General features: G+C 33.5%; 1 long non-coding RNA gene across 1 annotated transcript in view; it reads left to right on the forward strand.

The window, feature by feature from the left end:
* LOC118768438 overlaps positions 1 to 16670 on the forward strand; it is a 29643-nt gene extending 12973 nt beyond the window's left edge. The window contains exons 3-5 of the long non-coding RNA XR_005004280.1: positions 994 to 997; positions 5835 to 5906; positions 16550 to 16670. This is a non-coding gene — a long non-coding RNA (uncharacterized LOC118768438). The remainder of the gene's footprint in view (positions 1 to 993; positions 998 to 5834; positions 5907 to 16549) is intronic.
* The last annotated feature ends 3810 nt before the right edge of the window (positions 16671 to 20480 follow it).

The raw sequence follows: 20480 nt of genomic DNA on the forward strand, positions 1-20480 counted from the left end.
GCCGCCCCATTAACACGCACACCACACCATATCACACAGCGTATGTGTGTGTCTGCGTATCTTTGAGTCTGTGCTCGTCTTCATTAATTTTTCACAACTGATGATGGTTTGTTTACTTCTACATCAGTTAGCGGTTCGGCATAAACGACCGATTGAATAGGTTCTGGGCTTTCAAACAATAGCTAATGGGATCGATTCGTTTGAGTAAAATCCTTCAAGTTGATGCCTCCGCATCAACTCAATCGACTGAGTGAAACAAGTAATAGACAAGAAAAGACAGTTATATACATACGAGGCGCAATGAGAAGGTTCCCTGACTAGTTAAGTTTAATAAAAATATAACTTATTTACATAAGTTTTAACATCATCATAATAGTCACCTTGCCCAGCAATACACCTGCCACAGCGTTCCTGCAACTTTTGGAATTTGGCTTGGAAGTTGCTCTTCCGTAATCGAGTCGAGGATCCCGTGAGATTCGCCCTTGATATCGACAACGGTGTTAAACAGAAACCTTTGACCTTCATTTTCATCTTAGGAAAGAGATTGAAGTTTGCAGGCGTTCGATTCCGTGAAAAGGATGGTTGTTGAGGCGATACCATGTTGTTTTTGGCGAACTTACGGTTGACGGTACGGCCCTGGGGGTGAAGGATTCTTGATGCACATTGCCGCGGATGTCGAAAAGTATGATGAACATACTCTTGATTGAGCTACGGCTACTTTAGTGTGCTTTCTTTGGTCTTGGAGATGAATAGCTTTTGATCGTGACGACTGCTGCTTCTCAGGGCCCTACCCCAAGACCCAACTCTCGTCACCAGCGATGATCCATGAAATGAGGGATGAATTATCAGCGACACGCTGACGGACTTCGACACAATGTGCTTTCTGCACAATGATTAGGAGGCGGGTGACAATCTTGACAGAGAGACACCGCATCTTCAATTCAGATGTTAGGATTCGTTGCGCGAACCCATACGACAGCCTAACAACATCAGCAATGTTGTTGATTGATTGTCCTCCGATGACAAGCTGATGAATATTTTCTCCACGTATCTGAGGATGACGCTTGCGGCAGGTCTTCAAGCTCGCTCATCATCTTCCAGGGACGATCTTGTGCTTTTGAAGAGCACATTCAACTCAAAATATTGCGTAGGATCTATTGCTTCGTTGCCGTATTCTTGCAGAATCACGTTCAATGTCCCTGTAGCAGACGCTCCAATATTTCGCGTTGGCTCTGGGTTCCTGTCCAAGGCAAAATGGCAGACGTGATCACAGAAACACAAATTTCACAAAGGTCACTACCAGCTGTTACTGCACACGCAACCATGTGCCGCCACCTGTTACCACGCTACAGAACTGGTCCGGGAACGTATTGATACCACCTCGTACACGCATACATACATAATACATACATACATACATACATATACACATACATACATACATACATACACACATACACACATACATACATACATACATGCATACATTCATACATACATACATGAATGCATACATGCATACATATATGTATATATACATACATGCATAAATACATACATAATACATGCATACATACATACATGCATACATACATGCATACATACATACATACATACATGCATACATACATACATACATACATACATACATACATACATACATACATACATGCATACATACATGCATACATACATACATACATACATACATGCATACATACATGCATACATACATGCATACATACATACATACATGCATACATACATACATGCATACATACATACCTACATACATGCATACATACATACATGCATACATACATACATACATACATACATACATACATACATACATACATACATACATACATACATACATACATACATACATACATACATACATTCATACATACATTCATAGTATAATGATGATCGAGTTGTAAGTTACATTTTAAACTCAAATAAGTTAGGAATTTATTTCAAAATATATGGGGTGAAAATGGCAGTGCAAAGGGAAAAGTGACTTTGAATCAATATATCCCAATCCTTTTAAAAGAAAAGTATAGATTAATCAGATTTTTCAAGACGTGCACGTTGAGAAGAATCTTTTATTGAAAATCACGTTAAAAAGTATTAACCACGAAAAAGTGATGTGGCTTTAAGCGACAAATAATTGGTAACAATCGAACCCACGTTGATGTGTTCTGATGATTCTATTTGTTTGCCTATGATTTCCAATAAAGTCTGATGAGGTATCCTCATTTTTCATTTTCTTCTTAATTGTTCAAATTATTTTCTACTAAAAGCTAAAGATGAACATTTATTGTTTTATGTTCTTCGAATATGATGCTTAAAGTTGTGAACTAGTCTGAAGATAGTCAATGTTATTGTAATAATTCATTTTTTTAAAAGTTCTTATATCATTACATTGCCACTGGAGCACATACTTTTACTATTCTTTGTTGCAGTCATTAGATTGCGGCCGTGCTGGGGCACTAACTTCAAGGGTTTACTCGACCAAATTGTTCTTAGTAATTACTTTTTAAAATCTGGAACGTAATCAATCGGATAGCTTTTGCCGAACCACTAAGTTACAGAGAGGTAAACACATTAACATTGGTTATTAAGTGTTGGTGGTGATAAACAGAAAGATAAACACACACACACACACACACACACACATATATATATGTATTCAACGGGCTTCCACACTGCTTCCGGTAGCAAATTTACTCAGAAAGCTTAGTCGACCCAAGGTTATAGTAGACGCTATTTGCACAAGGTGCCACATAATGAGACTAAAGAATCCATGTATGTGAGAAGCAATCTTCTTGCCACAGAACCATGTCTATATTGAAAATTATATATATATATATATATATATATATATATACATATGTAAATTAAATTACAGATAAAACCACTATTAGGCAAATCAAACAGTGAAGAACATAAACCAAAACATTAAAATAAATATAATTAATATAATATACAAAATATATAAAATATGAAATTTAAAATTTAAATTATTTGTGATTTATTTCTATTTAAGATAATAAAATTTTAAAATATTTTAATAAGTCTTATTGTATTATTTTGTATACTATATAAAAATACTGATTGTTATTTGATGATTTAGTTGTTGAAGTTATGTATATAATTATTAGATTATAACTCTACGTTATTTGTAAGATATTACTTAGCCAAAGAGATATATAGATCGTTTATAATCTTACGGTTTTTTTAAAGTTAAGTTACTGGTTTATAATTTTATTTTAATCTTTAATTCTTTTAATGTATCTCATAATTATATTATATTAATATTTAATATTTATGTAAGTAGTATTAGATTAATTTATTTATTTATTTTTCTTTATATGTCTATACATTTATTGATAACGTAAATGTTAGATTTTTATCACTATATTTGTTGATAATAATTTGGTTGTTATTTTTAAATATTTTATAATTATTAGATGTGTACTTAAATCTAAAATATAAATAATGATTAGTTAGTTAAATAATTTGGTAATTAAATTTTTGGACTATAACTCAGTTAAGGATATTCGTGAGTTTATTATGTTTTTAAGCCATATTATATATTCATAAATATCTCTAATAGTGACTTTGTTCTACTATAGCTTAAATATAGCCATTTTCCATTGATGAGTTGTATTAGTATTTTTCATTGATAAAATATATTCGTAGTTTTCATTGTTAAAAGAATTTTCCATTTGTTGATTATTAGTTTAGTTAATGACACGATTTTTCAAAGCTAATGAAACTTTTTATTAAGATAGTCTCTGTGCAGCATATAAGCTACTGGGAAAGAGTCAAGAGATTAAGACTCTATTCCTTAGAGCGTAGGCGAGAAAGATATGCCATAATATACATCTGGAAGATCCTAGAAGGACTTTGGTATCGAGAGTTACACAAATGCTAGAACTGGGCGCCGCTGCATGGCGCCAAGGACTCCAGGTTTGCCATCAAGATGTAGGACAAGATACTGTGATAGTTTGGGCTTCAGAGGCCCACAGCTCTTCAATATCCTCCAGAAGAACCTGAGAGACCTGCATGGGATGAATGCAGATGTCTTTAAAATAAAACTGGATCTCTTCTTGTCAGGTGTCCCAGATGAACCAACTTCACGGCAGGAGGTGCAGATGAGGGCAGCTGCATCGAACTCTCTCATGCACCAAATGGCAATTGCTAAAAAGCATTCCTGAAGTAAAATCATGTAGCAACACCAAATGGCGGTGCCCCAGCATGGCCACAGCTCATGAGCTGAAACTAGATAAAGATAAAGATAATAATTTACGTTATATTGTATTATATTGGATACTATATAACTACGGATTGACAATTTGATTGTATAAGTATTTCGTTGTTGAAGATATGTATTTCATTATTAGATCATAACTATACGGTTTTTGTAAGTTATTAATTAGCCAACGAGATATATTGATCGTTAAATCGTTATACGGTTTTTAAAGATAGGATATACGTTTATAATTTGCTTTTTCATCTTTAATTTTTTAATATATTTCGTAAATAATAATGGAATAATTAATTTATTTAGTTTTCATTATACGTATATATATTTATTGTTAGAGAAAATTTTAGATCTTAATTATTATATTTATTGATAATAATTTAGTTATTATTCTTAAATATTTTATAATTATTAGATTTGAGCTAAAATTTAAAAATATGAATAGTGATTATTTTTTTGTTAAATAATTTGGTAATTAGATATTGACTATAACTGAGATTAGGTTATTCGTGAGTTTATTATGTTTTTTCAAGCCTTATTATATCTTAATAGATAAATACATTTTCTATCTATTCTTACCTTAAAAATGAATATTTGACATTATAATTGGATTGTATGACATAATCCTAATCGTTAAAGTTCTAATTTGATAATAGTGTTTTTTATGAGAAAAATATTATTTAAATATATTTGCTTATTTATTTAACTATTATCATTAACCTGAAGATTGACTATAATTATAATTCGAATTTTTAATTGAATTTAAATTATTTTAATTCGAACTGGGTTATGGCCACGAAACGTACGTAGTGGATTTACTTATTATATTATATTATATTAAACGTTTTAATACTTTTTGATAGTCATATTAAAAAACTTAGCAAAATTAAAATATTAACTTTTAAAAATTAAAAAAATTAAAAGTTTTAAAATTTTAAATTTTAAATTTAAAAAATATTAAAAAATATAAAAATGTATATATATAACTTAAAAATTTTAAATTTAAATAATTAAATTTTAAATCTTATATTTTGTATATTATATTAATTATATTTATTTTTTATGTTTTGTTTTATATTTTTCACTTTTTGATTTGCCTCATTGTGGTTTTATCTCTAATTTAATTTATATTTATACTGTGAAATTTGATTTAACCCTAAATCTAATTTTTCCCTGTAAGTTTTGATTTACTCCCTAATATTACTATAATATATATCATATATATATATATATATATATATATATATATATTACATGAATAAAATGTTATGTAAAACCCATATTGTGCACATAAAGTGTCGTTGTTATTTTATTTTTATATTTTATCATCATTTGTCTTTTGCTGTTTGGTTAGTAGAATGTATTCTCTAAGGATAATTAAGTTAGATTGAAGAAACCTATTCTTGTTCAAACAACATTTCTATGAGAACTATGAAGAGAAATAAACAATTGTCTGTGAGCATCAGTTTTTATTCTCTTGGTGTTGACAAAAGAGCAATTTAGACAGTATTGAACAACAGAAAACAAATTTATTTACTTTTACTTGTCTCTTTATTTTCAGAGAGTTGCAATACAACAAAATACAAAAGTATGAAGATGGCGCTTTCCTATTCCTGCCCAGTATAAAGACAATGTAAGAACAAGTCTCTTTGTTGGAAAATTAAAATCATAAAATGAGTTCACCAAATTATCAGTTCTTTGCTAAGTGTAGGTGGTAAAATATAGCGATGAGTTGGTCTAAATTTCAGCGGATCAACACGGTTTCCGAGCATTGTGCTTTATCATTGTAAAGTTTATTTTCAAATACCATGATAATTGGTTTGACCTAGTTTCCTTCATGTTTATAAATACACATAATAAACTGGAATTGACAGAGTGGCCAACATACCGACCTACACACACACACACACACACACACACACACACACACACACACACACACACACACACACACACACACATATATATATATATATATATATATATAACGCGTGTGGCCGGTGTGTGTATATACAGACATAAACATGCACACGCACATATATATCATTATTACCTATATATTACAGTTTTAGTGTGTATATCTGTCAGTGTAACCAGCCATCAGTTCTAAAGACGGGAATCACGCCCCTACCAAATTCATGGCCATGCCGTCACGTTTAACTTCATAGCCAGCCATCAAACGTCTCCACACTCTTTAGGGCATTTCAATCCAATACTATAACCACCCTTACCCTCCATTTACAGTATAGTTTTTCTATTTTTTATTTTCTTATCAACTGACCACCAGTATCGTCACTTCACCAATGTTTGTGAACTACTAGTAACACACCACAATACCACCAGCGTCTAACTTGGGATGAAATGTAAAACTTTCGAATCATATTACGTCACCTGATGAGGCTTCCTATACTGCGCGATGCATCTGATGTTATTACATCGTTCCCCACCCACTAGTGAGTAGTGGAAAAGGCAGCTCAAACGATTGTTGTGGTAAATAAAGCAATAAAGCTGGTAGTTTCACTAGCATATGAATCATTTAAAATATACCCAACGTACATCAAAGAATTCCTCACATAAATCAAGAGACGAAAGCGCATTAACACGGTCCACATCTGGTAGCCATAGTGGTGATTGTGCTCTGCTGGCACACTCCCTGAGACTTAACCGAAACAATGTTTGGATATTGGATTTTAATGTTTCCTATCTAAGTTTTAATTTAAAAGTTAAATCATATATATATATATATATATATATATATATATATATATATATATATATATACTAGCCAGAGTTACCCGGCGTTGCCCGTGTTTCATACAACTGAAGAATTAAACTTTTTCTGTAATGAACTGGAATACCTATGTTTCGAATTTCATCAAAATTGCAGATGAGGGTTATTTCCCTCTTTACACACCCAAACAAAATTGTAATCGTGCCACATGTATCCCATACTGCTGATTTTTATGCGCATATTCCAAAATTCCAGTCTTATAGAACCTGTTAAAAGGATTTTGCTCCTGAAAAATGGAGGGCATGGAGCTCTAAAATGTGAGAGTTAACGCCCCTATTGTGGGTAGGAATCTTAATGTCAACCAGAGAAGTTGAATTTTTGAGAATCTTTTAAGCTTGGGTCTTGTTTGAATTTCTTTGAATAGGAAATACGTGTTGACTGGGTTTGTAAAAGAGAGCAAAGCTATAGGAAACCAAAAGACGAATGATCACAATAAGCAGTCAGCTACAGTACCCTAGTCGTTACCACTCCCAATATAGTATTCCTCACCATGCAGGTGACAGGTACATCCGTAAGATGCATTACAAATCTATAGCAATTGGAAGGGCGTGACCCAACTGAAATAAACATTAACAACTGTGTGAGGCTAAGGAGAACTGAAAGTTGGAGTTTGCAAATGACCACTATACTGATACATAACTGGACAGAATAACTATACAATCTATAAATGTCTTTGAATAACCAGTCACTCATCTGGGAAGGCCTTGAAATCAATGTTACAATGTGGCGACTACGTGTGACCCAGTGACAATAAAAAGACTGAAAGGAGATCTGCAATCAAATAACTTTACTCAACACTTTGCAACTCAATCAGTGGAGGCAAATATGCTTCTCATTTACTTGACAATTTATGCAGCACATTGCTGAAATCACAATCTAAGTGTATGTCAAAGCAAACTGTTACACTGTTGTACCATTGAATTACAAATAATGCTCATCTTCTATTCTCGGATGACCCCACAGCTTCCAAGAGTACAACTATTCGTCTTTGCTTAGATAAAATGACAAAATTGTGGGTGTTAAATCCCCATGAAGGGGTCTTTCTAATTTGTAAGATGAAATTTTATAAATATTACTTCATTTGTGTCTAATATCTATGATAAAAATTTCATCAACAGCAAAAACATATGACTTGTCATGGGGATTGTGACCCTTATGCATAGAATATAATTTCCAAATTTCGTAAAGATTCATTCAGTACTTTTGACCTAATTTTGGATCATAAAAGAAATTACTAAAGTTTGGGAGTTTAAGGCCCCCATTAGGGTATCTTAAATCCTCATGTGAAGTGGAAACTTTGAGAATAATTCTTGATGTGTGTCAATTACCCATGGTTGAAATTGCATCACCATCGAAAATTTATGAATTTTTATGGAGGGATGTACCCCCTTTAAGCCATCTGAAATTCAAACCAAGCATATTGCATTATACCCGCCCTTATGCATTGAATCTAAGTTTCAAATATAAAGATCCATTCAGTAATTTTGGTCCATGAAATTATATGAAACACACAGCATTGCCCTTCTCCCTAAGCTTTGATTTTGTGTTCCAAATTTCATTATGATCGGTGCAGCAGTTTTAGAATGTATAAATAATACACGAACACACATAAAGACATTGACTTTGATATATTAGATATGAATATGCGCATATACATACATGTATATATATATATATATATATATATATATATGTGTGTGTCGTGTGTGTGTGTGTGTATTATATATATATATATATATATATATATATATATATATATATATATATATACCACACAAAGATAATTTGATAGACACAACTGAGTGGGCAAACAAAAATATGAGACACAGCGTAGTGCTTTTTTATGTTGATAAGCCTGGTACTTATTCTATTAGTTTCTTCTTGTGAAACCAGTAAGTTATGGGGATGTAAATAAACGGACAGCAGTTGTGACGCAGTGATGAGGGTTAAACACAGAAACAAAGTCATACACAAACACTTAAATATATACATATATATACGATTGATTTCTTTAAGTTTCTGTCGATGAAATCCATATATATACATACATATATATATATATATATATATATATATATATTATATATATATATATATATATATATATATATATATATATATATATATATATATATATATATAGATATCTATATATATATATATATATGTATATATATATATATATATATATATATATATATATATATATATATATGTATGTATGTATACACACACACACAAACACAAAGATAAATTGTGTGGGCAAACAAAAATATGAGTTACTGCCTAGTGTTTATTTATATTTTGATAAGCCTGGTTATCAAAAGCCTGATATTCTATCAGTTTCTTCTTGTGAAACCAGTACGTTATAGGGATGTAAATAAACGAACACAGTTGTGAGGCAGTGATGAGGGAGAAACACAAAGACACGCACACAGACTTACATATACATATATATATATATATATATATATATATATATATACGATTGATTTCTTTCAGTTTCTGTCTACAAAATCCAGTGGCAACGCTTTAATTGGTCTGAGGCTATAGCAGAAGATACATGCCAAGTCACCACACAGTGGGACTGATCCCAGGACCATGTGTTTTGGAATGAAGTTTGTTACCACACAGCCACACCTGCACCGATGTATGTGTGTGTGTGTGTGTGTGTATGGGTGTATATATATGGATCCATGTATATATGTGAATATATATGTGTACATATTACATGTAGATCTATATATATAAGATTATAAAGTAAATTAAAAAATAAATTAATACTCGGTATTGGTTTGAACAAAGCCTATAGGGTTCAGAAGATTATTTTCGTAAAATGGGGAGAAAAATATTTCCAATACTTACAATTTCAGATGTATCTGCTAAAATTTCCAGATATATTTAAGGATTTTTATTAGTAAAACTCTCAAATATACCTGGTATTTTCCCCAGAAATATCTTGCAGGTGAGTAGTACCTTGGAAATGTAACCATAATACTTATGTGACAAGTCCGTTTGCCAGCTTTAACTAGTATGTCACCTATATCTAGTATCTGGTAATTTATATATTCCAAATTAGTAACATATAGTAGACTTATCCATATTGTATGTCGTCTCTGTCCAGTATATCATCTGTATCTAGTATATCTTCTATATCTAGTATGTCATCTATATTTTGCATCTCATCTCTTTCTCTTCTGTCAGCTGTAATCTGTTTGCCCAATACATTTAACCTTTCACCATTTTTTGTCTTATGATTCCACATTATATGTAGAATGTCGTCTAAATGTTCTCTAACTACATTCTACTTAATTTTACTTTACCAATTCTGATACATGGAACATAGAAAAATTAGCATCCTCTAAAAATAATAATTTCATTAATATTCCCTAAAAATAATAACTTGAATTCTTATTTTTGAGCAACTTTTTAATATGTTTTAACATTGTAATATTAGTATATTTTCCTTTGTGCTTATATGTGAAGAATAATTTAAGACCGAAAGAAGAACATGTAAACTTACCTCATGTTTTATCTGCAAATATCGTTTTGGTTGCTGTTATTTTAATTATCACTTTCTCATTTCTCCTTTCGAATAAATCTGCTGCAGTATGTAGTACAGAGTGGTGGGCATGGCCTATATTCGTACCTGTCTGCTCGAGGTTCAGTCTTCTCTTATTCATCTTTCCTCTAATTTCTACTCAGACAATACTTCGACCACATATAACTGAATAGGACAATCGAATTGAGATTTGTTTTTGCTTTAGGGATTACCTGATGCCTCCTTATCAATGGATTATTTGGTATCGGTTAAAACACACCAAATGAGACAGACTCAAAGGCATATAGAAATATTAAAATGTATTGAAATGAAAATGAAATAGTATCTTCTACATGACTTACAAACTCAAGAAAGATTATCATTATTAATATTATTATAGTATTATATTATTATTATTATTATTATTATTATTATCATCATCAAATTATTATCATCATTATCATATCAATTATTATTCATTATATATCAATATTATTATTATTATTATATTATTATTATTATCATTATATTATTATTATCATCATCATTATATCATTATCATCATCAATATTATTATTATTATTATTATATTATCATCATCATATATATTATATCATTATCATCATATCATCATTTATTATTATTATTATTATTATTATTATTATTATATTCAATATTATTATCATCATTATCATAATATTATATTATTATTATTATATTATTATTATATTATTATTATATCCTTATCATATTATTATTATTATTATTATTATTATTATTATTATTATTATTATATTATATTATATATTATTATTATCATATTATTATTTCATCATTATATATATTATTAGATTATTATTATTACTATATAAATATTATTATAATTATATTATTATATTATTATTATTATAATTATTATAATTATTATTATTATTATAATTATAATTATATTATATTATTATTATTATTATTATTATTATTATTATTATTATTATTACCTTTGCACAGTTTCTAACGCTGGAGATGTACTACTTGTCAGCTGTTCACTACCAGTGAACAAAGCAACACCTCTTATTTTAGGAGCACCTTCTGGAATATTCGAGCGGTTCCATGCAGTGTTGTTTTCTGCAAGTGCTCCACCCTTATTGCAGCCCCTATTTGTTCCATGAACTTCACGAGATTTTTACTCATTGTTCCCAGGGCTCCGACAATAATTGGTACTATACCACCTTCTTCATCGACCACAACTGCTTTACCTCCCAAGCTAACCTGTCATATCTATCGACTTTTCTTTCTTCGTTATCGCATACCTTGTTGTCAGCTGGGCATGTTATATCTATGATCCAGCATAGTTTGTTTTCTTTCTCAATTAAGACTGTGTCTGGCTTCCTAGTCTCTATCTCATGGTTGAACTGAGTCATAAAATCCCACAAGGTCTTTGCATTATCCTTTTCGATGATGCTTTCGGGCTTGAGGTCGTACCAATTTTTTCCTCTGTCAAGTCCATACTTGTTGCAAAGTGTCCAATGGACAAGCCTTGCTATATTGTTGTGGCGTCTCATATATTCCTTCTGTGCTAGTGGCGTACATTGGCTGGTAATATGCCATACGGTTTCACAGATTCTGCACTTATCACTTTCTTCTGTGTTGTCTACTCTGTATTTTATGTAGTTTGTTCTTAGTGCTTGCACTTGGGCAGTACAGATTAGAACCTCAGTTTCCGGTTTTAAATCACTTTTAGTCATCCACAGCCATCTTTTTTCTCTGTCTGACTTAATTTCAACATCCCTATGAAATGGTCCATGCACTATTTTCTTTACCCACCTATTTTCAGTTTCATTCGTTTTCAATTGCTCGTACAGTGCTTTATCTTTGCAATCTTTCATCCTACACAAGCCTCACCTTCTTCTAATAATAACGGTTCTGTGGCATTTCGTTATGTTGTTTTCTTCTGCTCTAATGCTGTGTTCGCATCCAGTCAGTTCTCTTTCCCATCTTTTTCTTGGTACATATAGTTTGTCTGTGACACTTTTTATGTGGAGTATCTCATATCTATTTAGTAACTTCCTTGCCTTTCTGTCTAAGCTGTATAGTTCCGCGACTGTCCATGCGATTTCCCCTGCTCCATATCTAAAGATTAAAACCGCCCAGGTGTTGATAGCTTCCATCTTATTCCATCCATTTAATTTCGACTTAAGGATCAGTCTGCGAAAGTACTCCTCCTTAAATTTTTCTGTCATTTCTTTCTCCATCAATTTATCCATTTCCAAAATCCCCCAAGTAATTATAGCCCGTCTCTTCTATCTGCTTCATAACCTCCTCCGACGGTATCGATAGTCCGTGCATTCATTTGATTTTGCCTCTCTTCAATACTAACACACCACACTTTCTCAGTCCGAACTCCATTCTGATATCAGCACTGAAGATATACACCGTATCAACGAGGGAACTGACTTGGGTTTCATCTTTACCATAAAGATTGATATCATCCATGAATAACAAATGGTTGACTTTTTGTTGGCGGCATTTGAATGCATACCCAACTTTTGCTTTCCTCAGTATCAGTGTTAGTGGTATGAATCACAGTACAAAGATCAGTGGTGACAGGCAGTCCCCTTGGAAGATACCCCTCCTGATTTCAACTCTCCCTAAACTTCTGTCAGGTCCGTCCTCCAATTTGCCATACTTTTTTCGAGCAGTCGCTCAATATTCGAGGCAATACCAAATAGGTTCATACATTCCATTATCCAATTTCTTTTAATCACAGGTTTTGTTGGAACTCTCGGAGTCTTGCATGCATAGCGGGCTTTCTATCTGCAGCCTAGGCTACTATGCTATCCGTTCTTTTCAGCAAATACTTGTCTGATTAATCTGGCTGTGCCAAGGAGGCAAACCTTTTGTAACAGTTCTGCTAGGCACTCTGTTACAATTTCCTCTATATTCCACTTGATTCCTTCTGATACTGTTCCCAAGGACCTGGCAACAATTGGCACTATCTTCACCTTCTTCATTTACTATAGCCGGGCTATTTCGTACTTAAGAGGATTGTATTTATCTATTTTATCAGAAGGTACTGCACCGTCTATCAGTAAGCAAGTGTTTTCCCCAATCCTTGATTATCATGTCTGGGTGATTAGCTGTTATTTCTTTGCTGGTTTGAACCGGCCTATTCCAGATGATTGTGGCCTGATCGTTGTCTTGTAGCTTGTTTGGCATATGCTTATACCACCTATTGTCAGTTTTAATGTAATTTTGGCATATTGTCTAATGGATATAACTGCTTACCTTATTGTGTCTGTATATCTATTCAGACTTGGCAAAGACTGGGCAGCACGTAATGATGTGGTCAACTGTTTTATTGTCTTGGTTGCACATTGTGCATTTGGTGTTGGGGCCTATTTTCCTTATTTTGTTTTTATAATTGTTTGTAGTGAGAGATTGGTCTTGTGCAGCGGGAATCAATCCTTCCGTATCAGCTTTTAGACCTGAGCTTTTGAGCCATTTTTGACTTTTACTGAGGCTCACTTCTTCTTGGTCAAGGCTTGCAGGATATTGGAAATGGAGTGATTTTTCCCTTTATTTCTTCTTCAGTATCTTTTGTAATTCTATTTTCATAGGTTTCTTTTTTATCTCTTTGAATATTTCCGCCATACTATCATCTGAAATCAATGTATCAGTGAACGTTGCTTCTGTTTCATTCTCGTGTTGCTTAACTACATGCAATAGTCTCCCACACTTTGTTTCTAAGAACTTCCTTAGTCCAACAGTTGTTATTTTATTGTAATGTTTCTATCTGTATCAGGTCACAATCTCCTTCTAAGTGGGATGAATATATTCTGCTTGCGTCTGCTTTGGTGTGATGACTTCGGTGCACTGTTAGTAGTCTTCTTAATTTTCTATCTAGGTTTCTCAATTTACTGATCTTCCTGTTTATTATGTTAAAGCTATAATTTGTGACTGGTATGACTAGCGTGTTTATCCCTATTATCTTATTTTTTTAGCATTAAGTTCAGTGTTTAATATTAGTTTAACTCTTCTGTAATACTCTCTCCTAAGTTTCTTTCATTTCTCTGTGTTGTATTTTAGCTGTTTCGTATATTCCCAGATATTTGAATAAGCGATCTTGGTCTAATTCTTTAATTTCTGTGTCTATGTTGAGTGCAGAGTTTTCAGTACTGATTAATTTGCCTCTCTCGTTGTGAATCTGGCACATTTGTCCAGCCGCATGCTCATTTTTATGTCCTTACTGAAACTATGGACAATTTTGGTAAGGTTTCTCTGTTCCATAGTACTTTTAGAGAAAAGTTTTGGTCACCCATGTACAGGAGATGTTTTATTTTTTGTCCATAGCATAGTGGGTTTGCTTAACAAGTCTGTTAGCGGGGGCGGAGAAAGGCAGAACTGCAGGGGTCTGACAGTGAGTCTCCCTGAAAAATCCCTCTTCTCACGGGGTAGGGTACGTTTTCCGATTTGCCATTGCATGTTTAAAATATTTTGGTAGTGGTGAGGCTATCTTATTCGTGTGGAGAAATTCCTGTATACATGAGTGTGGAAAGCTGTCGAATGCTTTCTAGTAATCAATCCAAGTCATGTTCAAGTTTGTCTTTCTCCTCTTACAGTCCTCTGTAATGGCTCGGTTTACCAGAGGTTGCTCCTTACAGCCATGCATTCCTATCCCATACCCTTTTTTTTTACTTCTGGTAAAACATTGTAGTTTTCCAGATGCTTTATAAGCCGGTTATGGATTACTGATGCTAGGGTTTTGTTTGATGTTGATAGGTATATTATTGGTCTGTAATTTTGTGGAAGTACGGTATCTTTATTTTTCCAGCATTCAGTTTGATGTTGATTCTGGCTCATCAATAAATTGAATGCTGTTGCTGCGTGGTTATGGGTACTGATGAGGTGTTTCAACTAGAAGTTGGGAATCTTCTTTATTCCTGAACTTTTCCAGTTGCTGGTACTCCTCAGTTGTCCGTGATCTCTTGACCTGTGATTGTGGGACATATCTGTAGTTCTATTGTGTTCTTCCTACCCGTTTCCCTATTAATCCACTAAGTATTTTTGTTGTATTGTTTTGGTTTGTTCCATATTGCTTCCCAGTATAACTGAATCACTGATGTTGTTGGCATGATGTCTATTGATATAGTCTTCTTTGTTTAACTCTCTGTAAAAACTTTTTGTGTTTATTCTGAATTCTCTATTTTGTTGGAAGAAGCGTTCCCGTTTTTCCTACCATTTTACGCGGCAAGTTTTTGCTGCTATGCCCTGTTTAATTTTTCTTTTACCTCTCAGGTAACTTCATTATTTACCCCCTACCCTAAATTGCCGGCCTTGTGCCAAAATTTAAAACCATTATTGCTGTTGTTGTTTGAAAAACTGAAAAGATTTAAATTGATATTTCGAAAAATGTATATAAATTCCCCCTTGTTAAATAAGCACATTACTATACATGTCTGTGCCGCAGAAACTTAACGAAGTACAACACTATAATTTTTCAGTTTCTGCACTGGTCAACCTCTGACTTAAAAAAATATTTGCCGCACAGAATAAACACAACCTTCTTAGCACCAAAACCTCCCATCTAAATGAGTTTTTCTCAGAGAGAGCGGCACAAAGTCGGTACTACCAAATTTCCGTCCCCAAAATGTCCCTAAAACACAATAAAATGGAATCGTTTTAAGTGAATAGAAATCTTATTTAAAGATACTTTATTATTCAATATGTAAGCTAAAAATTAATAGAAGCTTAATATATTTTCACTTTCCACTAGAAACCATTTCAAATTATTGATGTTATTAACAATTTGGGAGCAAAAAACCATGAATGTCATAACTTTTATACACCTGTTCGAATTTTCTAATCTTTGCTTCTTGTCAAATCTAACAGGAATTTCTCTGTTCGTCTGAAGCGCATTCAGTTAGAGTTCTCTTTATAATTACAGTAACCTCGAAAACAATAAGAATATGATGTGTGGATGTCACCTACCAGCCTTCGTAAATCATATTAAAAAAGTCTATAACAGAAGTGTGACTGTCATTGGCTCGTGTCAGGAGGCTACAGGCGCAACAATCCCTATACTGAATTATGCACAATGTAACGGTTAGGAAAACTTTCCTTGCTTGTTTTTCTTTTATTATTAAAACGAACAAAAATCCGGGTTATTCTCTGGAGCTTACAATATCATGTCTTATGAAAGGGAAACTATAGACAAAGATATGAGAAATAAACGTTTTACCATTCGCACGCTTTTCATTCACATTTTCTCTCTAATGCACTTACAGATTCAACGATATCACACAAACCGTCATCGGCACACAAACACACGCAGGCGCACATACACACACACACACACACACACACACACAACAGAGACACGACAGCGCACACATGCATGAATGTGTGCGCACATACACACACACACGTGCACACAGACACTCTTTCTAACTCCCTTCCTCTCTCATATACATTCTCACTCACAACTATGTAAGTATAGAACGGAAACATTCAAATAGTCATTGAGGAGGTCATGGATGGCAACAAAAGGTTTCTAACAATCATAACTGTTTGATTGATTAGCCGAACGTTTCATCGAACATTCGTTTTGTTAATTTTTTAACACATTTTTAACAAAGGGACGGATAATAAAGTGAAATAGAACCAGTGCGTGGATTTATTCTTTTCTACTCTACGCACAAGGCCCGAAATTTTGGGGGAGGGGGAGGTCAGTCGATTAGATTGACCCCAGTTCGCAACTGGTACTTAATTTATCGACCCCGAAAGTATGAAAGGCAAAGTTGACTTGAAGTTGAACTCAGAACGTAAAGACAGACGGAATACATATTTCTTTACTACCCACAAGGGGCTTAACACAGAGAGGACAAACAAGGACAGACAAACGGATTAAGTCGATTATATCGATCCCAGTGCGTAACTGGTACTTATTTAATCGACCCCGAAAGGATGAAAGGCAAAGTCGACCTCGGCGGAACGTGCTATCCTTAGTTTGGTTTTCGTGTCGATCCTCACCTATTGTCATAAATGTTGGCTAACGACCGAAAGGGTTTGATCGCAAAGAGAAGCGGCTGAAATGAGATTTCTCCGAAGAATCTCTGGAGTAATTTTACTCGACCCAGTCTCTCCAGATCGAGTCAGGTTATACGGACATGCGATTAGAATGTCACACGAGAAAATCGCAAGACCAATTCTTCAACCCATGCAAATTGACAGGAAATCTAGGGGTTGACCAAGAACAGATGGCTAGATAATAGTTTCAGTTGATCACATTTGGGAGTCCAGCCAGAAAGTGTATTGACAGTAGCTTCTGATAGGACATATGCTGGAGGTACCTGAGGCCTCTACCACTAAAACTGGCAGGATATGTAGGGGTATACCAAGATCAACATGGCTAGATAACACCCACAGTCTCAGCTGCTCACGCTGAATGTGTATGAGTCTATGTACCAGTGTGTACGTGTCAAAGATAGAATATCCAATGAGAAAGACGTGGGGAGGTGTAATAAAGTGTGAAGAGACTAACTGTGCTGGCGAAGTGAGATATGTATGTAGAAACTGTGAGCTAGCATGTGAAGTGTGTATAAAGTGTAAATATGGGAGCAGGGACAAATAATGTGTGGCTGTGGATTGGTGGGTGTGGTGCAGCAGGAAAAAGAAAAAGAAAACGAAGCAGAGAAGTAAAGCATATATTTGTACAGGTGGGGAGTTGAAATGTAGATGAAAAATGTGAGGGGGGAATTTAAATCAAAAGGCGGACAAGTTTTCAGAAAGATATACTCTTCTTCCCTAAAGAAATGAGAGATGGGTAATCGGGTGTTGAAGGTTTAAATCGAAAACCGAGAGGCGTTACGCAGAGTGGTCGGTGAAGTGGAAATATTGAGTGAGTGTCGACTCGTTGCTAAGTTGGATCACTAAGTTGTTCTATGATGCTCTAAGATGTTGTTGATCCAATTGTCCACTATACAGATAGTTTAACCGATGCAGATCGGAAAGTTTGGTGTGCATATATAAGGTTGGTAAAAGTCTTCAATGTAGAAGATGTATATAAATATATATATATAGAGAGAGAGAAAGAGAGAGAGACAGGCAGACAGAGACATGAACATATGCACACACATATATATATATATGTATATATATATATATATATGTATGTGTATGTATATATGTAGGTATATATATATATATATATATATATATGTATGTGTATGTATATATGTAGGTATATATATATATATATATTATATATATGTATGTGTATGTATATAGTAGTATATACGCTATATATATATATTTAATATATTATATATATTATATATATATATATTATATATATATACGTATATTATATGTATATATATGTGCATATATATATATATGTATATATATATGTATATATATTATTTTATATATATATATATATATATACATATATATATATATAAATTAATAATATATATATGTATATACATATATTTATATGTATATATATATGCATAATATATGTGTGTGTATATATATATATGTATATATATATATATTATATATATTATAATAATTTACATATATATATATATAATGGAACAAAAACGCAATAGAGGACATTAAAACATTCGGACACATAGACGACACAAAGGCTGACAAGAGAAACAACAATTAGGCGGACATGCAGAAAAAGGGTTTCTTTCCTCAGTCAAGTTCCAGAAGACACGACCATTTTGGGCAGTTGCACTTGAGACTGTTCGATTTGGTTGCCCCCAAAAAGTCTCAGCTAAGAGCATTAAACCCTATTGTAAGAAAGATAGCGAATGTGTACGGCAACAAAGACAAAAAAAAAAAAGAAAACGGAGAACATGGTATAGAATTGCGAATACAAACAACAAGAAATAACAACGGGTGTCTTTCGACTGAGAACTAATCAAATTGAGCTGGCGTGTATGAAGTGAAAGCCTAAAGCAGGAACATACGAGATGGACACAAGAAGTGTTGGCGGTCGGCAGTCAGGCCTAGAAAGAAAGATCATGGCTGGCCGAACACCAGTCACATGGAAGGAGGGGAGATTGGTAGGGGACAAGATAGGGACAAGAAATGTGAGAGAGGGGAGCGAGAAAATGGAAGAAACATGAGAGGGAGAATAAAAGATAGAGTGTGTTTATATATATATATACGATCATCGATAAAGGTTTTCGCGATTTTAGTTGTCATTATTCAAGCTATAAACCAGCGATCCGTATGAAATCAACGTTCCACTGTATAACAACTGTAGGTGTTTTGATATTTGCCACTGCGTTATCCTTCAAATCACTATTTCACTAGCGAGCGTCTGGACAGTCTCTCCACGGCAATCATGGCGACTCTACAGCAGAAAGTGCAGTATGTGTTGTGGTACGCTGAGTGTAAGTCAGTTGTTTTAGTGCAACGTCGTTTTCAGCGTACTTACGAACAAGATTCCCCTACAGACAAAACCACTGTTCGCTGGTTTAACCAGGTTTAAGAAACTGGAAATGTAAATATTAAGAAATCTCCAGGCCGGCCTCGCACGCTGGAAAAGAGTGTGGAGCGTTTGAGACTGTCATGTTTGCCTTGTCTTAAGAAGTCCATCAATCGACGCAGTTTGGAGTTTCGTATGTCTAAAACAACAATTCAAAACGCCTAAGACTGAATGCTTACAGAATTCTAAAGAGACGTAAAATTAAGGAGACTGATTGGCCTGAAAGCGCTAAATTTGCTGTAACGACGGTGAGAGAAATTGATGACGATAACAGTTATCTTAACAGAATTTTTATTTAGTGATGAAGCAACATTCCACATAAATGATTGTGTTAAGCGATATAACAGTCAGATGTGGGGAGCTCAAC

This window comes from Octopus sinensis, linkage group LG29 (genome assembly GCF_006345805.1).
Source record: "Octopus sinensis linkage group LG29, ASM634580v1, whole genome shotgun sequence".
Lineage (NCBI taxonomy): Eukaryota > Metazoa > Mollusca > Cephalopoda > Octopoda > Octopodidae > Octopus > Octopus sinensis.